General features: G+C 53.8%; 39 non-coding genes across 39 annotated transcripts; all 39 read right to left on the bottom strand.

The window, feature by feature from the left end:
* Window positions 1-88: 88 nt before the first annotated feature.
* Trnal-aag (transfer RNA leucine (anticodon AAG)) lies at window positions 89-172 on the bottom strand. Its single transcript has one exon. It is a non-coding gene; the product is annotated as a tRNA-Leu (tRNA).
* A 287-nt stretch (window positions 173-459) lies between these two features.
* On the bottom strand, window positions 460-532 carry Trnah-gug (transfer RNA histidin (anticodon GUG)). Its single transcript has one exon. It is a non-coding gene; the product is annotated as a tRNA-His (tRNA).
* Window positions 533-901: 369 nt separating this feature from the next.
* On the bottom strand, window positions 902-974 carry Trnae-cuc (transfer RNA glutamic acid (anticodon CUC)). Its single transcript has one exon. It is a non-coding gene; the product is annotated as a tRNA-Glu (tRNA).
* A 271-nt stretch (window positions 975-1245) lies between these two features.
* Window positions 1246-1327, bottom strand: Trnal-cag (transfer RNA leucine (anticodon CAG)). Its single transcript has one exon. It is a non-coding gene; the product is annotated as a tRNA-Leu (tRNA).
* Window positions 1328-1400: 73 nt separating this feature from the next.
* Window positions 1401-1482, bottom strand: Trnal-aag (transfer RNA leucine (anticodon AAG)). Its single transcript has one exon. It is a non-coding gene; the product is annotated as a tRNA-Leu (tRNA).
* Window positions 1483-1769: 287 nt separating this feature from the next.
* Window positions 1770-1841, bottom strand: Trnah-gug (transfer RNA histidin (anticodon GUG)). Its single transcript has one exon. It is a non-coding gene; the product is annotated as a tRNA-His (tRNA).
* A 369-nt stretch (window positions 1842-2210) lies between these two features.
* On the bottom strand, window positions 2211-2282 carry Trnae-cuc (transfer RNA glutamic acid (anticodon CUC)). The gene has a single exon. It is a non-coding gene; the product is annotated as a tRNA-Glu (tRNA).
* Window positions 2283-2553: 271 nt separating this feature from the next.
* Trnal-cag (transfer RNA leucine (anticodon CAG)) lies at window positions 2554-2635 on the bottom strand. Its single transcript has one exon. It is a non-coding gene; the product is annotated as a tRNA-Leu (tRNA).
* A 73-nt stretch (window positions 2636-2708) lies between these two features.
* On the bottom strand, window positions 2709-2790 carry Trnal-aag (transfer RNA leucine (anticodon AAG)). The gene has a single exon. It is a non-coding gene; the product is annotated as a tRNA-Leu (tRNA).
* Window positions 2791-3078: 288 nt separating this feature from the next.
* Trnah-gug (transfer RNA histidin (anticodon GUG)) lies at window positions 3079-3150 on the bottom strand. The gene has a single exon. It is a non-coding gene; the product is annotated as a tRNA-His (tRNA).
* Window positions 3151-3518: 368 nt separating this feature from the next.
* On the bottom strand, window positions 3519-3590 carry Trnae-cuc (transfer RNA glutamic acid (anticodon CUC)). Its single transcript has one exon. It is a non-coding gene; the product is annotated as a tRNA-Glu (tRNA).
* A 271-nt stretch (window positions 3591-3861) lies between these two features.
* On the bottom strand, window positions 3862-3943 carry Trnal-cag (transfer RNA leucine (anticodon CAG)). Its single transcript has one exon. It is a non-coding gene; the product is annotated as a tRNA-Leu (tRNA).
* Window positions 3944-4016: 73 nt separating this feature from the next.
* Window positions 4017-4098, bottom strand: Trnal-aag (transfer RNA leucine (anticodon AAG)). Its single transcript has one exon. It is a non-coding gene; the product is annotated as a tRNA-Leu (tRNA).
* A 287-nt stretch (window positions 4099-4385) lies between these two features.
* Trnah-gug (transfer RNA histidin (anticodon GUG)) lies at window positions 4386-4457 on the bottom strand. The gene has a single exon. It is a non-coding gene; the product is annotated as a tRNA-His (tRNA).
* A 368-nt stretch (window positions 4458-4825) lies between these two features.
* On the bottom strand, window positions 4826-4897 carry Trnae-cuc (transfer RNA glutamic acid (anticodon CUC)). Its single transcript has one exon. It is a non-coding gene; the product is annotated as a tRNA-Glu (tRNA).
* A 271-nt stretch (window positions 4898-5168) lies between these two features.
* On the bottom strand, window positions 5169-5250 carry Trnal-cag (transfer RNA leucine (anticodon CAG)). The gene has a single exon. It is a non-coding gene; the product is annotated as a tRNA-Leu (tRNA).
* A 73-nt stretch (window positions 5251-5323) lies between these two features.
* Window positions 5324-5405, bottom strand: Trnal-aag (transfer RNA leucine (anticodon AAG)). The gene has a single exon. It is a non-coding gene; the product is annotated as a tRNA-Leu (tRNA).
* Window positions 5406-5692: 287 nt separating this feature from the next.
* On the bottom strand, window positions 5693-5764 carry Trnah-gug (transfer RNA histidin (anticodon GUG)). The gene has a single exon. It is a non-coding gene; the product is annotated as a tRNA-His (tRNA).
* A 368-nt stretch (window positions 5765-6132) lies between these two features.
* On the bottom strand, window positions 6133-6204 carry Trnae-cuc (transfer RNA glutamic acid (anticodon CUC)). The gene has a single exon. It is a non-coding gene; the product is annotated as a tRNA-Glu (tRNA).
* Window positions 6205-6475: 271 nt separating this feature from the next.
* Trnal-cag (transfer RNA leucine (anticodon CAG)) lies at window positions 6476-6557 on the bottom strand. The gene has a single exon. It is a non-coding gene; the product is annotated as a tRNA-Leu (tRNA).
* A 73-nt stretch (window positions 6558-6630) lies between these two features.
* On the bottom strand, window positions 6631-6712 carry Trnal-aag (transfer RNA leucine (anticodon AAG)). The gene has a single exon. It is a non-coding gene; the product is annotated as a tRNA-Leu (tRNA).
* A 287-nt stretch (window positions 6713-6999) lies between these two features.
* Window positions 7000-7071, bottom strand: Trnah-gug (transfer RNA histidin (anticodon GUG)). Its single transcript has one exon. It is a non-coding gene; the product is annotated as a tRNA-His (tRNA).
* A 368-nt stretch (window positions 7072-7439) lies between these two features.
* Trnae-cuc (transfer RNA glutamic acid (anticodon CUC)) lies at window positions 7440-7511 on the bottom strand. Its single transcript has one exon. It is a non-coding gene; the product is annotated as a tRNA-Glu (tRNA).
* Window positions 7512-7782: 271 nt separating this feature from the next.
* Window positions 7783-7864, bottom strand: Trnal-cag (transfer RNA leucine (anticodon CAG)). Its single transcript has one exon. It is a non-coding gene; the product is annotated as a tRNA-Leu (tRNA).
* Window positions 7865-7937: 73 nt separating this feature from the next.
* Window positions 7938-8019, bottom strand: Trnal-aag (transfer RNA leucine (anticodon AAG)). Its single transcript has one exon. It is a non-coding gene; the product is annotated as a tRNA-Leu (tRNA).
* A 287-nt stretch (window positions 8020-8306) lies between these two features.
* Window positions 8307-8378, bottom strand: Trnah-gug (transfer RNA histidin (anticodon GUG)). The gene has a single exon. It is a non-coding gene; the product is annotated as a tRNA-His (tRNA).
* Window positions 8379-8746: 368 nt separating this feature from the next.
* On the bottom strand, window positions 8747-8818 carry Trnae-cuc (transfer RNA glutamic acid (anticodon CUC)). The gene has a single exon. It is a non-coding gene; the product is annotated as a tRNA-Glu (tRNA).
* A 271-nt stretch (window positions 8819-9089) lies between these two features.
* Window positions 9090-9171, bottom strand: Trnal-cag (transfer RNA leucine (anticodon CAG)). Its single transcript has one exon. It is a non-coding gene; the product is annotated as a tRNA-Leu (tRNA).
* A 73-nt stretch (window positions 9172-9244) lies between these two features.
* On the bottom strand, window positions 9245-9326 carry Trnal-aag (transfer RNA leucine (anticodon AAG)). Its single transcript has one exon. It is a non-coding gene; the product is annotated as a tRNA-Leu (tRNA).
* A 287-nt stretch (window positions 9327-9613) lies between these two features.
* On the bottom strand, window positions 9614-9685 carry Trnah-gug (transfer RNA histidin (anticodon GUG)). The gene has a single exon. It is a non-coding gene; the product is annotated as a tRNA-His (tRNA).
* A 368-nt stretch (window positions 9686-10053) lies between these two features.
* On the bottom strand, window positions 10054-10125 carry Trnae-cuc (transfer RNA glutamic acid (anticodon CUC)). The gene has a single exon. It is a non-coding gene; the product is annotated as a tRNA-Glu (tRNA).
* Window positions 10126-10396: 271 nt separating this feature from the next.
* On the bottom strand, window positions 10397-10478 carry Trnal-cag (transfer RNA leucine (anticodon CAG)). Its single transcript has one exon. It is a non-coding gene; the product is annotated as a tRNA-Leu (tRNA).
* Window positions 10479-10550: 72 nt separating this feature from the next.
* Window positions 10551-10632, bottom strand: Trnal-aag (transfer RNA leucine (anticodon AAG)). The gene has a single exon. It is a non-coding gene; the product is annotated as a tRNA-Leu (tRNA).
* A 287-nt stretch (window positions 10633-10919) lies between these two features.
* Trnah-gug (transfer RNA histidin (anticodon GUG)) lies at window positions 10920-10991 on the bottom strand. Its single transcript has one exon. It is a non-coding gene; the product is annotated as a tRNA-His (tRNA).
* Window positions 10992-11367: 376 nt separating this feature from the next.
* Window positions 11368-11439, bottom strand: Trnae-cuc (transfer RNA glutamic acid (anticodon CUC)). The gene has a single exon. It is a non-coding gene; the product is annotated as a tRNA-Glu (tRNA).
* Window positions 11440-11710: 271 nt separating this feature from the next.
* Window positions 11711-11792, bottom strand: Trnal-cag (transfer RNA leucine (anticodon CAG)). The gene has a single exon. It is a non-coding gene; the product is annotated as a tRNA-Leu (tRNA).
* A 74-nt stretch (window positions 11793-11866) lies between these two features.
* On the bottom strand, window positions 11867-11948 carry Trnal-aag (transfer RNA leucine (anticodon AAG)). Its single transcript has one exon. It is a non-coding gene; the product is annotated as a tRNA-Leu (tRNA).
* Window positions 11949-12235: 287 nt separating this feature from the next.
* Trnah-gug (transfer RNA histidin (anticodon GUG)) lies at window positions 12236-12307 on the bottom strand. The gene has a single exon. It is a non-coding gene; the product is annotated as a tRNA-His (tRNA).
* Window positions 12308-12683: 376 nt separating this feature from the next.
* On the bottom strand, window positions 12684-12755 carry Trnae-cuc (transfer RNA glutamic acid (anticodon CUC)). The gene has a single exon. It is a non-coding gene; the product is annotated as a tRNA-Glu (tRNA).
* Window positions 12756-12936: the final 181 nt, after the last annotated feature.

The following is a 12936-nucleotide window of genomic DNA, read 5'->3' as shown; positions in this document are numbered from 1 at the left end:
CTCGGCCACGCTACCTACGCGGCGCCAGGGGCACAGGAGCTGCTTTCTACAGCACGAGAAAACACCACAAAAAAAAACGAGAAAAAGTTGGCAGCGGGTGGGATTCGAACCCACGCCTCCGAAGAGACTGGTGCCTTAAACCAGCGGCCTTAGACCGCTCGGCCACGCTACCTGCGTCAGTGTTGTTCGCTTTCGTAGAAACAGTGCACGACACAGCTTCCTGTTCTGCTGCGACTGGCCGCTCATCCATTGCACTTCAAACAACTGCCCTTTTCGAATAGAGGTTAACTACACAGGCAGCAGCCCGCGCTGTGGTGCGGCGGCATTACGTGTTGATAATGAACTGGTAGTGCCACCTGCAGCTCGTGGAACATGAGCGAGAAATCCAGAGGGCACCGTGAATTCAAACAGTGGTTCACTACCGTCATTGCAGCGACAGCAAGGCAAAACTTTAAAAAGTGCCGTGACCAGGATTTCGAACCTGGGTTATTGCGGCCACAACGCAATGTCCTAACCACTAGACGATCACGGCCACGGAGGCACCGCCGAAAGCAGTTCTCGCGACTGCAAGTGGCTATGCACAGCAAAGCTCAGCCCACTGTGTCTCGCCACAGCTGTGTCAGACGTGGTCTCCATTATATGTATACTGGCAAACGAAACGTGTCTGCGCTGTTAGGACATTAAGCAGTGTGGTTAGCTGCATTAAACCCCTGTGGCAATGTCTTGTAGTCCTCCAACTCTGTCTACCACAGGTAAGTGCCTCGATAAGAGGTGTCGCATCGCTCTCGCCGTCACTTGTGACCGCGAATCGTACTTAACGTCATTTTGTGCAAGCGTCAGCGGAGCGTCAGTCGAGCTAAGTCGGGACAAGTCGCATAAGAGGGAGCAGTAAAATGCGTATTTCCGGTACCGGGAATCGAACCCGGGGCCTCCTGGGTGAGAGCCAGGTATCCTAGCCACTAGACCACACCGGATAACGACACAAGTGCTCCTCCAGCGAACACAGCAAGCTGTACACAATCCACTTGACGACAACGGCAAAAATTAGCGTTTCCACTGCATAGAACGTCATGCTCGAGACACATTTCGTGGAGACGAGCGCCAGCAATCGTGACACCAAACTGCGCGTGTGAATCCTGTCGTTGCACCACGCACTGTGCTGCTACGACAATTTAAGAAAGAGACGCTCACGGCTTGCTGCGCTGTTTCCTTCGCGGGTAATCAGTGCTCCTGCTTAGAAAACATTGGCAGCGGTGGGATTCGAACCCACGCCTCCGAAGAGACTGGTGCCTGAAACCAGCGCCTTAGACCGCTCGGCCACGCTACCTACGCGGCGCCAGGGGCACAGGAGCTGCTTTCTACAGCACGAGAAAACACCACAAAAAAAAACGAGAAAAAGTTGGCAGCGGTGGGATTCGAACCCACGCCTCCGAAGAGACTGGTGCCTTAAACCAGCGCCTTAGACCGCTCGGCCACGCTACCTGCGTCAGTGTTGTTCGCTTTCGTAGAAACAGTGCACGACACAGCTTCCTGTTCTGCTGCGACTGGCCGCTCATCCATTGCACTTCAAACAACTGCCCTTTTCGAATAGAGGGTTAACTACACAGGCAGCAGCCCGCGCTGTGGTGCGGCGGCATTACGTGTTGATAATGAACTGGTAGTGCCACCTGCAGCTCGTGGAACATGAGCGAGAAATCCAGAGGGCACCGTGAATTCAAACAGTGGTTCACTACCGTCATTGCAGCGACAGCAAGGCAAAACTTTAAAAGTGCCGTGACCAGGATTCGAACCTGGGTTATTGCGGCCACAACGCAATGTCCTAACCACTAGACGATCACGGCCACGGAGGCACCGCCGAAAGCAGTTCTCGCGACTGCAAGTGGCTATGCACAGCAAAGCTCAGCCCACTGTGTCTCGCCACAGCTGTGTCCAGACGTGGTCTCCATTATATGTATACTGGCAAACGAAACGTGTCTGCGCTGTTAGGACATTAAGCAGTGTGGTTAGCTGCATTAAACCCCTGTGGCAATGTCTTGTAGTCCTCCAACTCTGTCTACCACAGGTAAGTGCCTCGATAAGAGGTGTCGCATCGCTCTCGCCGTCACTTGTGACCGCGAATCGTACTTAACGTCATTTTGTGCAAGCGTCAGCGGAGCGTCAGTCGAGCTAAGTCGGGACAAGTCGCATAAGAGGAGCAGTAAAATGCGTATTTCCGGTACCGGGAATCGAACCCGGGCCTCCTGGGTGAGAGCCAGGTATCCTAGCCACTAGACCACACCGGATAACGACACAAGTGCTCCTCCAGCGAACACAGCAAGCTGTACACAATCCACTTGACGACAACGGCAAAAATTAGCGTTTCCACTGCATAGAACGTCATGCTCGAGACACATTTCGTGGAGACGAGCGCCAGCAATCGTGACACCAAACTGCGCGTGTGAATCCTGTCGTTGCACCACGCACTGTGCTGCTACGACAATTTAAGAAAGAGACGCTCACGGCTTGCTGCGCTGTTTCCTTCGCGGGTAATCAGTGCTCCTGCTTAGAAAACATTGGCAGCGGTGGGATTCGAACCCACGCCTCCGAAGAGACTGGTGCCTGAAACCAGCGCCTTAGACCGCTCGGCCACGCTACCTACGCGGCGCCAGGGGCACAGGAGCTGCTTTCTACAGCACGAGAAAACACCACAAAAAAAAACGAGAAAAAGTTGGCAGCGGTGGGATTCGAACCCACGCCTCCGAAGAGACTGGTGCCTTAAACCAGCGCCTTAGACCGCTCGGCCACGCTACCTGCGTCAGTGTTGTTCGCTTTCGTAGAAACAGTGCACGACACAGCTTCCTGTTCTGCTGCGACTGGCCGCTCATCCATTGCACTTCAAACAACTGCCCTTTTCGAATAGAGGTTTAACTACACAGGCAGCAGCCCGCGCTGTGGTGCGGCGGCATTACGTGTTGATAATGAACTGGTAGTGCCACCTGCAGCTCGTGGAACATGAGCGAGAAATCCAGAGGGCACCGTGAATTCAAACAGTGGTTCACTACCGTCATTGCAGCGACAGCAAGGCAAAACTTTAAAAAGTGCCGTGACCAGGATTCGAACCTGGGTTATTGCGGCCACAACGCAATGTCCTAACCACTAGACGATCACGGCCACGGAGGCACCGCCGAAAGCAGTTCTCGCGACTGCAAGTGGCTATGCACAGCAAAGCTCAGCCCACTGTGTCTCGCCACAGCTGTGTCAGACGTGGTCTCCATTATATGTATACTGGCAAACGAAACGTGTCTGCGCTGTTAGGACATTAAGCAGTGTGGTTAGCTGCATTAAACCCCTGTGGCAATGTCTTGTAGTCCTCCAACTCTGTCTACCACAGGTAAGTGCCTCGATAAGAGGTGTCGCATCGCTCTCGCCGTCACTTGTGACCGCGAATCGTACTTAACGTCATTTTGTGCAAGCGTCAGCGGAGCGTCAGTCGAGCTAAGTCGGGACAAGTCGCATAAGAGGAGCAGTAAAATGCGTATTTCCGGTACCGGGAATCGAACCCGGGCCTCCTGGGTGAGAGCCAGGTATCCTAGCCACTAGACCACACCGGATAACGACACAAGTGCTCCTCCAGCGAACACAGCAAGCTGTACACAATCCACTTGACGACAACGGCAAAAATTAGCGTTTCCACTGCATAGAACGTCATGCTCGAGACACATTTCGTGGAGACGAGCGCCAGCAATCGTGACACCAAACTGCGCGTGTGAATCCTGTCGTTGCACCACGCACTGTGCTGCTACGACAATTTAAGAAAGAGACGCTCACGGCTTGCTGCGCTGTTTCCTTCGCGGGTAATCAGTGCTCCTGCTTAGAAAACATTGGCAGCGGTGGGATTCGAACCCACGCCTCCGAAGAGACTGGTGCCTGAAACCAGCGCCTTAGACCGCTCGGCCACGCTACCTACGCGGCGCCAGGGGCACAGGAGCTGCTTTCTACAGCACGAGAAAACACCACAAAAAAAAACGAGAAAAAGTTGGCAGCGGTGGGATTCGAACCCACGCCTCCGAAGAGACTGGTGCCTTAAACCAGCGCCTTAGACCGCTCGGCCACGCTACCTGCGTCAGTGTTGTTCGCTTTCGTAGAAACAGTGCACGACACAGCTTCCTGTTCTGCTGCGACTGGCCGCTCATCCATTGCACTTCAAACAACTGCCCTTTTCGAATAGAGGTTAACTACACAGGCAGCAGCCCGCGCTGTGGTGCGGCGGCATTACGTGTTGATAATGAACTGGTAGTGCCACCTGCAGCTCGTGGAACATGAGCGAGAAATCCAGAGGGCACCGTGAATTCAAACAGTGGTTCACTACCGTCATTGCAGCGACAGCAAGGCAAAACTTTAAAAAGTGCCGTGACCAGGATTCGAACCTGGGTTATTGCGGCCACAACGCAATGTCCTAACCACTAGACGATCACGGCCACGGAGGCACCGCCGAAAGCAGTTCTCGCGACTGCAAGTGGCTATGCACAGCAAAGCTCAGCCCACTGTGTCTCGCCACAGCTGTGTCAGACGTGGTCTCCATTATATGTATACTGGCAAACGAAACGTGTCTGCGCTGTTAGGACATTAAGCAGTGTGGTTAGCTGCATTAAACCCCTGTGGCAATGTCTTGTAGTCCTCCAACTCTGTCTACCACAGGTAAGTGCCTCGATAAGAGGTGTCGCATCGCTCTCGCCGTCACTTGTGACCGCGAATCGTACTTAACGTCATTTTGTGCAAGCGTCAGCGGAGCGTCAGTCGAGCTAAGTCGGGACAAGTCGCATAAGAGGAGCAGTAAAATGCGTATTTCCGGTACCGGGAATCGAACCCGGGCCTCCTGGGTGAGAGCCAGGTATCCTAGCCACTAGACCACACCGGATAACGACACAAGTGCTCCTCCAGCGAACACAGCAAGCTGTACACAATCCACTTGACGACAACGGCAAAAATTAGCGTTTCCACTGCATAGAACGTCATGCTCGAGACACATTTCGTGGAGACGAGCGCCAGCAATCGTGACACCAAACTGCGCGTGTGAATCCTGTCGTTGCACCACGCACTGTGCTGCTACGACAATTTAAGAAAGAGACGCTCACGGCTTGCTGCGCTGTTTCCTTCGCGGGTAATCAGTGCTCCTGCTTAGAAAACATTGGCAGCGGTGGGATTCGAACCCACGCCTCCGAAGAGACTGGTGCCTGAAACCAGCGCCTTAGACCGCTCGGCCACGCTACCTACGCGGCGCCAGGGGCACAGGAGCTGCTTTCTACAGCACGAGAAAACACCACAAAAAAAAACGAGAAAAAGTTGGCAGCGGTGGGATTCGAACCCACGCCTCCGAAGAGACTGGTGCCTTAAACCAGCGCCTTAGACCGCTCGGCCACGCTACCTGCGTCAGTGTTGTTCGCTTTCGTAGAAACAGTGCACGACACAGCTTCCTGTTCTGCTGCGACTGGCCGCTCATCCATTGCACTTCAAACAACTGCCCTTTTCGAATAGAGGTTAACTACACAGGCAGCAGCCCGCGCTGTGGTGCGGCGGCATTACGTGTTGATAATGAACTGGTAGTGCCACCTGCAGCTCGTGGAACATGAGCGAGAAATCCAGAGGGCACCGTGAATTCAAACAGTGGTTCACTACCGTCATTGCAGCGACAGCAAGGCAAAACTTTAAAAAGTGCCGTGACCAGGATTCGAACCTGGGTTATTGCGGCCACAACGCAATGTCCTAACCACTAGACGATCACGGCCACGGAGGCACCGCCGAAAGCAGTTCTCGCGACTGCAAGTGGCTATGCACAGCAAAGCTCAGCCCACTGTGTCTCGCCACAGCTGTGTCAGACGTGGTCTCCATTATATGTATACTGGCAAACGAAACGTGTCTGCGCTGTTAGGACATTAAGCAGTGTGGTTAGCTGCATTAAACCCCTGTGGCAATGTCTTGTAGTCCTCCAACTCTGTCTACCACAGGTAAGTGCCTCGATAAGAGGTGTCGCATCGCTCTCGCCGTCACTTGTGACCGCGAATCGTACTTAACGTCATTTTGTGCAAGCGTCAGCGGAGCGTCAGTCGAGCTAAGTCGGGACAAGTCGCATAAGAGGAGCAGTAAAATGCGTATTTCCGGTACCGGGAATCGAACCCGGGCCTCCTGGGTGAGAGCCAGGTATCCTAGCCACTAGACCACACCGGATAACGACACAAGTGCTCCTCCAGCGAACACAGCAAGCTGTACACAATCCACTTGACGACAACGGCAAAAATTAGCGTTTCCACTGCATAGAACGTCATGCTCGAGACACATTTCGTGGAGACGAGCGCCAGCAATCGTGACACCAAACTGCGCGTGTGAATCCTGTCGTTGCACCACGCACTGTGCTGCTACGACAATTTAAGAAAGAGACGCTCACGGCTTGCTGCGCTGTTTCCTTCGCGGGTAATCAGTGCTCCTGCTTAGAAAACATTGGCAGCGGTGGGATTCGAACCCACGCCTCCGAAGAGACTGGTGCCTGAAACCAGCGCCTTAGACCGCTCGGCCACGCTACCTACGCGGCGCCAGGGGCACAGGAGCTGCTTTCTACAGCACGAGAAAACACCACAAAAAAAAACGAGAAAAAGTTGGCAGCGGTGGGATTCGAACCCACGCCTCCGAAGAGACTGGTGCCTTAAACCAGCGCCTTAGACCGCTCGGCCACGCTACCTGCGTCAGTGTTGTTCGCTTTCGTAGAAACAGTGCACGACACAGCTTCCTGTTCTGCTGCGACTGGCCGCTCATCCATTGCACTTCAAACAACTGCCCTTTTCGAATAGAGGTTAACTACACAGGCAGCAGCCCGCGCTGTGGTGCGGCGGCATTACGTGTTGATAATGAACTGGTAGTGCCACCTGCAGCTCGTGGAACATGAGCGAGAAATCCAGAGGGCACCGTGAATTCAAACAGTGGTTCACTACCGTCATTGCAGCGACAGCAAGGCAAAACTTTAAAAAGTGCCGTGACCAGGATTCGAACCTGGGTTATTGCGGCCACAACGCAATGTCCTAACCACTAGACGATCACGGCCACGGAGGCACCGCCGAAAGCAGTTCTCGCGACTGCAAGTGGCTATGCACAGCAAAGCTCAGCCCACTGTGTCTCGCCACAGCTGTGTCAGACGTGGTCTCCATTATATGTATACTGGCAAACGAAACGTGTCTGCGCTGTTAGGACATTAAGCAGTGTGGTTAGCTGCATTAAACCCCTGTGGCAATGTCTTGTAGTCCTCCAACTCTGTCTACCACAGGTAAGTGCCTCGATAAGAGGTGTCGCATCGCTCTCGCCGTCACTTGTGACCGCGAATCGTACTTAACGTCATTTTGTGCAAGCGTCAGCGGAGCGTCAGTCGAGCTAAGTCGGGACAAGTCGCATAAGAGGAGCAGTAAAATGCGTATTTCCGGTACCGGGAATCGAACCCGGGCCTCCTGGGTGAGAGCCAGGTATCCTAGCCACTAGACCACACCGGATAACGACACAAGTGCTCCTCCAGCGAACACAGCAAGCTGTACACAATCCACTTGACGACAACGGCAAAAATTAGCGTTTCCACTGCATAGAACGTCATGCTCGAGACACATTTCGTGGAGACGAGCGCCAGCAATCGTGACACCAAACTGCGCGTGTGAATCCTGTCGTTGCACCACGCACTGTGCTGCTACGACAATTTAAGAAAGAGACGCTCACGGCTTGCTGCGCTGTTTCCTTCGCGGGTAATCAGTGCTCCTGCTTAGAAAACATTGGCAGCGGTGGGATTCGAACCCACGCCTCCGAAGAGACTGGTGCCTGAAACCAGCGCCTTAGACCGCTCGGCCACGCTACCTACGCGGCGCCAGGGGCACAGGAGCTGCTTTCTACAGCACGAGAAAACACCACAAAAAAAAACGAGAAAAAGTTGGCAGCGGTGGGATTCGAACCCACGCCTCCGAAGAGACTGGTGCCTTAAACCAGCGCCTTAGACCGCTCGGCCACGCTACCTGCGTCAGTGTTGTTCGCTTTCGTAGAAACAGTGCACGACACAGCTTCCTGTTCTGCTGCGACTGGCCGCTCATCCATTGCACTTCAAACAACTGCCCTTTTCGAATAGAGGTTAACTACACAGGCAGCAGCCCGCGCTGTGGTGCGGCGGCATTACGTGTTGATAATGAACTGGTAGTGCCACCTGCAGCTCGTGGAACATGAGCGAGAAATCCAGAGGGCACCGTGAATTCAAACAGTGGTTCACTACCGTCATTGCAGCGACAGCAAGGCAAAACTTTAAAAAGTGCCGTGACCAGGATTCGAACCTGGGTTATTGCGGCCACAACGCAATGTCCTAACCACTAGACGATCACGGCCACGGAGGCACCGCCGAAAGCAGTTCTCGCGACTGCAAGTGGCTATGCACAGCAAAGCTCAGCCCACTGTGTCTCGCCACAGCTGTGTCAGACGTGGTCTCCATTATATGTATACTGGCAAACGAAACGTGTCTGCGCTGTTAGGACATTAAGCAGTGTGGTTAGCTGCATTAAACCCCTGTGGCAATGTCTTGTAGTCCTCCAACTCTGTCTACCACAGGTAAGTGCCTCGATAAGAGGTGTCGCATCGCTCTCGCCGTCACTTGTGACCGCGAATCGTACTTAACGTCATTTTGTGCAAGCGTCAGCGGAGCGTCAGTCGAGCTAAGTCGGGACAAGTCGCATAAGAGGAGCAGTAAAATGCGTATTTCCGGTACCGGGAATCGAACCCGGGCCTCCTGGGTGAGAGCCAGGTATCCTAGCCACTAGACCACACCGGATAACGACACAAGTGCTCCTCCAGCGAACACAGCAAGCTGTACACAATCCACTTGACGACAACGGCAAAAATTAGCGTTTCCACTGCATAGAACGTCATGCTCGAGACACATTTCGTGGAGACGAGCGCCAGCAATCGTGACACCAAACTGCGCGTGTGAATCCTGTCGTTGCACCACGCACTGTGCTGCTACGACAATTTAAGAAAGAGACGCTCACGGCTTGCTGCGCTGTTTCCTTCGCGGGTAATCAGTGCTCCTGCTTAGAAAACATTGGCAGCGGTGGGATTCGAACCCACGCCTCCGAAGAGACTGGTGCCTGAAACCAGCGCCTTAGACCGCTCGGCCACGCTACCTACGCGGCGCCAGGGGCACAGGAGCTGCTTTCTACAGCACGAGAAAACACCACAAAAAAAAACGAGAAAAAGTTGGCAGCGGTGGGATTCGAACCCACGCCTCCGAAGAGACTGGTGCCTTAAACCAGCGCCTTAGACCGCTCGGCCACGCTACCTGCGTCAGTGTTGTTCGCTTTCGTAGAAACAGTGCACGACACAGCTTCCTGTTCTGCTGCGACTGGCCGCTCATCCATTGCACTTCAAACAACTGCCCTTTTCGAATAGAGGTTAACTACACAGGCAGCAGCCCGCGCTGTGGTGCGGCGGCATTACGTGTTGATAATGAACTGGTAGTGCCACCTGCAGCTCGTGGAACATGAGCGAGAAATCCAGAGGGCACCGTGAATTCAAACAGTGGTTCACTACCGTCATTGCAGCGACAGCAAGGCAAAACTTTAAAAAGTGCCGTGACCAGGATTCGAACCTGGGTTATTGCGGCCACAACGCAATGTCCTAACCACTAGACGATCACGGCCACGGAGGCACCGCCGAAAGCAGTTCTCGCGACTGCAAGTGGCTATGCACAGCAAAGCTCAGCCCACTGTGTCTCGCCACAGCTGTGTCAGACGTGGTCTCCATTATATGTATACTGGCAAACGAAACGTGTCTGCGCTGTTAGGACACTAAGCAGTGTGGTTAGCTGCATTAAACCCCTGTGGCAATGTCTTGTAGTCCTCCAACTCTGTCTACCACAGGTAAGTGCCTCGATAAGAGGTGTCGCATCGCTCTCGCCGTCACTTGTGACCGCGAATCGTACTTAACGTCATTTTGTGCAAGCGTCAGCGGAGCGTCAGTCGAGCTAAGTCGGGACAAGTCGCATAAGAGGAGCAGTAAAATGCGTATTTCCGGTACCGGGAATCGAACCCGGGCCTCCTGGGTGAGAGCCAGGTATCCTAGCCACTAGACCACACCGGATAACGACACAAGTGCTCCTCCAGCGAACACAGCAAGCTGTACACAATCCACTTGACGACAACGGCAAAAATTAGCGTTTCCACTGCATAGAACGTCATGCTCGAGACACATTTCGTGGAGACGAGCGCCAGCAATCGTGACACCAAACTGCGCGTGTGAATCCTGTCGTTGCACCACGCACTGTGCTGCTACGACAATTTAAGAAAGAGACGCTCACGGCTTGCTGCGCTGTTTCCTTCGCGGGTAATCAGTGCTCCTGCTTAGAAAACATTGGCAGCGGTGGGATTCGAACCCACGCCTCCGAAGAGACTGGTGCCTGAAACCAGCGCCTTAGACCGCTCGGCCACGCTACCTACGCGGCGCCAGGGGCACAGGAGCTGCTTTCTACAGCACGAGAAAACACCACAAAAAAAACGAGAAAAAGTTGGCAGCGGTGGGATTCGAACCCACGCCTCCGAAGAGACTGGTGCCTTAAACCAGCGCCTTAGACCGCTCGGCCACGCTACCTGCGTCAGTGTTGTTCGCTTTCGTAGAAACAGTGCACGACACAGCTTCCTGTTCTGCTGCGACTGGCCGCTCATCCATTGCACTTCAAACAACTGCCCTTTTCGAATAGAGGTTAACTACACAGGCAGCAGCCCGCGCTGTGGTGCGGCGGCATTACGTGTTGATAATGAACTGGTAGTGCCACCTGCAGCTCGTGGAACATGAGCGAGAAATCCAGAGGGCACCGTGAATTCAAACAGTGGTTCACTACCGTCATTGCAGCGACAGCAAGGCAAAACTTTAAAAAGTGCCGTGACCAGGATTCGAACCTGGGTTATTGCGGCCACAACGCAATGTCCTAACCACTAGACGATCACGGCCACGGAGGCACCGCCGAAAGCAGTTCTCGCGACTGCAAGTGGCTATGCACAGCAAAGCTCAGCCCACTGTGTCTCGCCACAGCTGTGTCAGACGTGGTCTCCATTATATGTATACTGGCAAACGAAACGTGTCTGCGCTGTTAGGACACTAAGCAGTGTGGTTAGCTGCATTAAACCCCTGTGGCAATGTCTTGTAGTCCTCCAACTCTGTTGACCACAGGTATGTGCCTCGATAAGAGGTGGACAGATGTCGCATCGCTCTCGCCGTCACTTGTGACCGCGAATCGTACTTAACGTCATTTTGTGCAAGCGTCAGCGGAGCGTCAGTCGAGCTAAGTCGGGACAAGTCGCATAAGAGGAGCAGTAAAATGCGTATTTCCGGTACCGGGAATCGAACCCGGGCCTCCTGGGTGAGAGCCAGGTATCCTAGCCACTAGACCACACCGGATAACGACACAAGTGCTCCTCCAGCGAACACAGCAAGCTGTACACAATCCACTTGACGACAACGGCAAAAATTAGCGTTTCCACTGCATAGAACGTCATGCTCGAGACACATTTCGTGGAGACGAGCGCCAGCAATCGTGACACCAAACTGCGCGTGTGAATCCTGTCGTTGCACCACGCACTGTGCTGCTACGACAATTTAAGAAAGAGACGCTCACGGCTTGCTGCGCTGTTTCCTTCGCGGGTAATCAGTGCTCCTGCTTAGAAAACATTGGCAGCGGTGGGATTCGAACCCACGCCTCCGAAGAGACTGGTGCCTGAAACCAGCGCCTTAGACCGCTCGGCCACGCTACCTACGCGGCGCCAGGGGCACAGGAGCTGCTTTCTACAGCACGAGAAAACACCACAAAAAAAAAACGAGAAAAAGTTGGCAGCGGTGGGATTCGAACCCACGCCTCCGAAGAGACTGGTGCCTTAAACCAGCGCCTTAGACCGCTCGGCCACGCTACCTGCGTCAGTGTTGTTCGCTTTCGTAGAAACAGTGCACGACACAGCTTCCTGTTCTGCTGCGACTGGCCGCTCATCCATTGCACTTCAAACAACTGCCCTTTTCGAATAGAGGTTAACTACACAGGCAGCAGCCCGCGCTGTGGTGCGGCGGCATTACGTGTTGATAATGAACTGGTAGTGCCACCTGCAGCTCGTGGAACATGAGCGAGAAATCCAGAGGGCACCGTGAATTCAAACAGTGGTTCACTACCGTCATTGCAGCGACAGCAAGGCAAAACTTTAAAAAGTGCCGTGACCAGGATTCGAACCTGGGTTATTGCGGCCACAACGCAATGTCCTAACCACTAGACGATCACGGCCACGGAGGCACCGCCGAAAGCAGTTCTCGCGACTGCAAGTGGCTATGCACAGCAAAGCTCAGCCCACTGTGTCTCGCCACAGCTGTGTCAGACGTGGTCTCCATTATATGTATACTGGCAAACGAAACGTGTCTGCGCTGTTAGGACACTAAGCAGTGTGGTTAGCTGCATTAAACCCCTGTGGCAATGTCTTGTAGTCCTCCAACTCTGTTGACCACAGGTATGTGCCTCGATAAGAGGTGGACAGATGTCGCATCGCTCTCGCCGTCACTTGTGACCGCGAATCGTACTTAACGTCATTTTGTGCAAGCGTCAGCGGAGCGTCAGTCGAGCTAAGTCGGGACAAGTCGCATAAGAGGAGCAGTAAAATGCGTATTTCCGGTACCGGGAATCGAACCCGGGCCTCCTGGGTGAGAGCCAGGTATCCTAGCCACTAGACCACACCGGATAACGACACAAGTGCTCCTCCAGCGAACACAGCAAGCTGTACACAATCCACTTGACGACAACGGCAAAAATTAGCGTTTCCACTGCATAGAACGTCATGCTCGAGACACATTTCGTGGAGACGAGCGCCAGCAATCGTGACACCAAACTGCGCGTGTGAATCCTGTCGTTGCACCACGCAC

Source organism: Schistocerca serialis, chromosome 3, assembly GCF_023864345.2.
Source record: "Schistocerca serialis cubense isolate TAMUIC-IGC-003099 chromosome 3, iqSchSeri2.2, whole genome shotgun sequence".
Taxonomy (NCBI): Eukaryota; Metazoa; Arthropoda; class Insecta; order Orthoptera; family Acrididae; genus Schistocerca; species Schistocerca serialis.
Note: the sequence above shows the minus strand (reverse complement) of the source record. Positions and strands in the feature narration are given on the sequence as shown.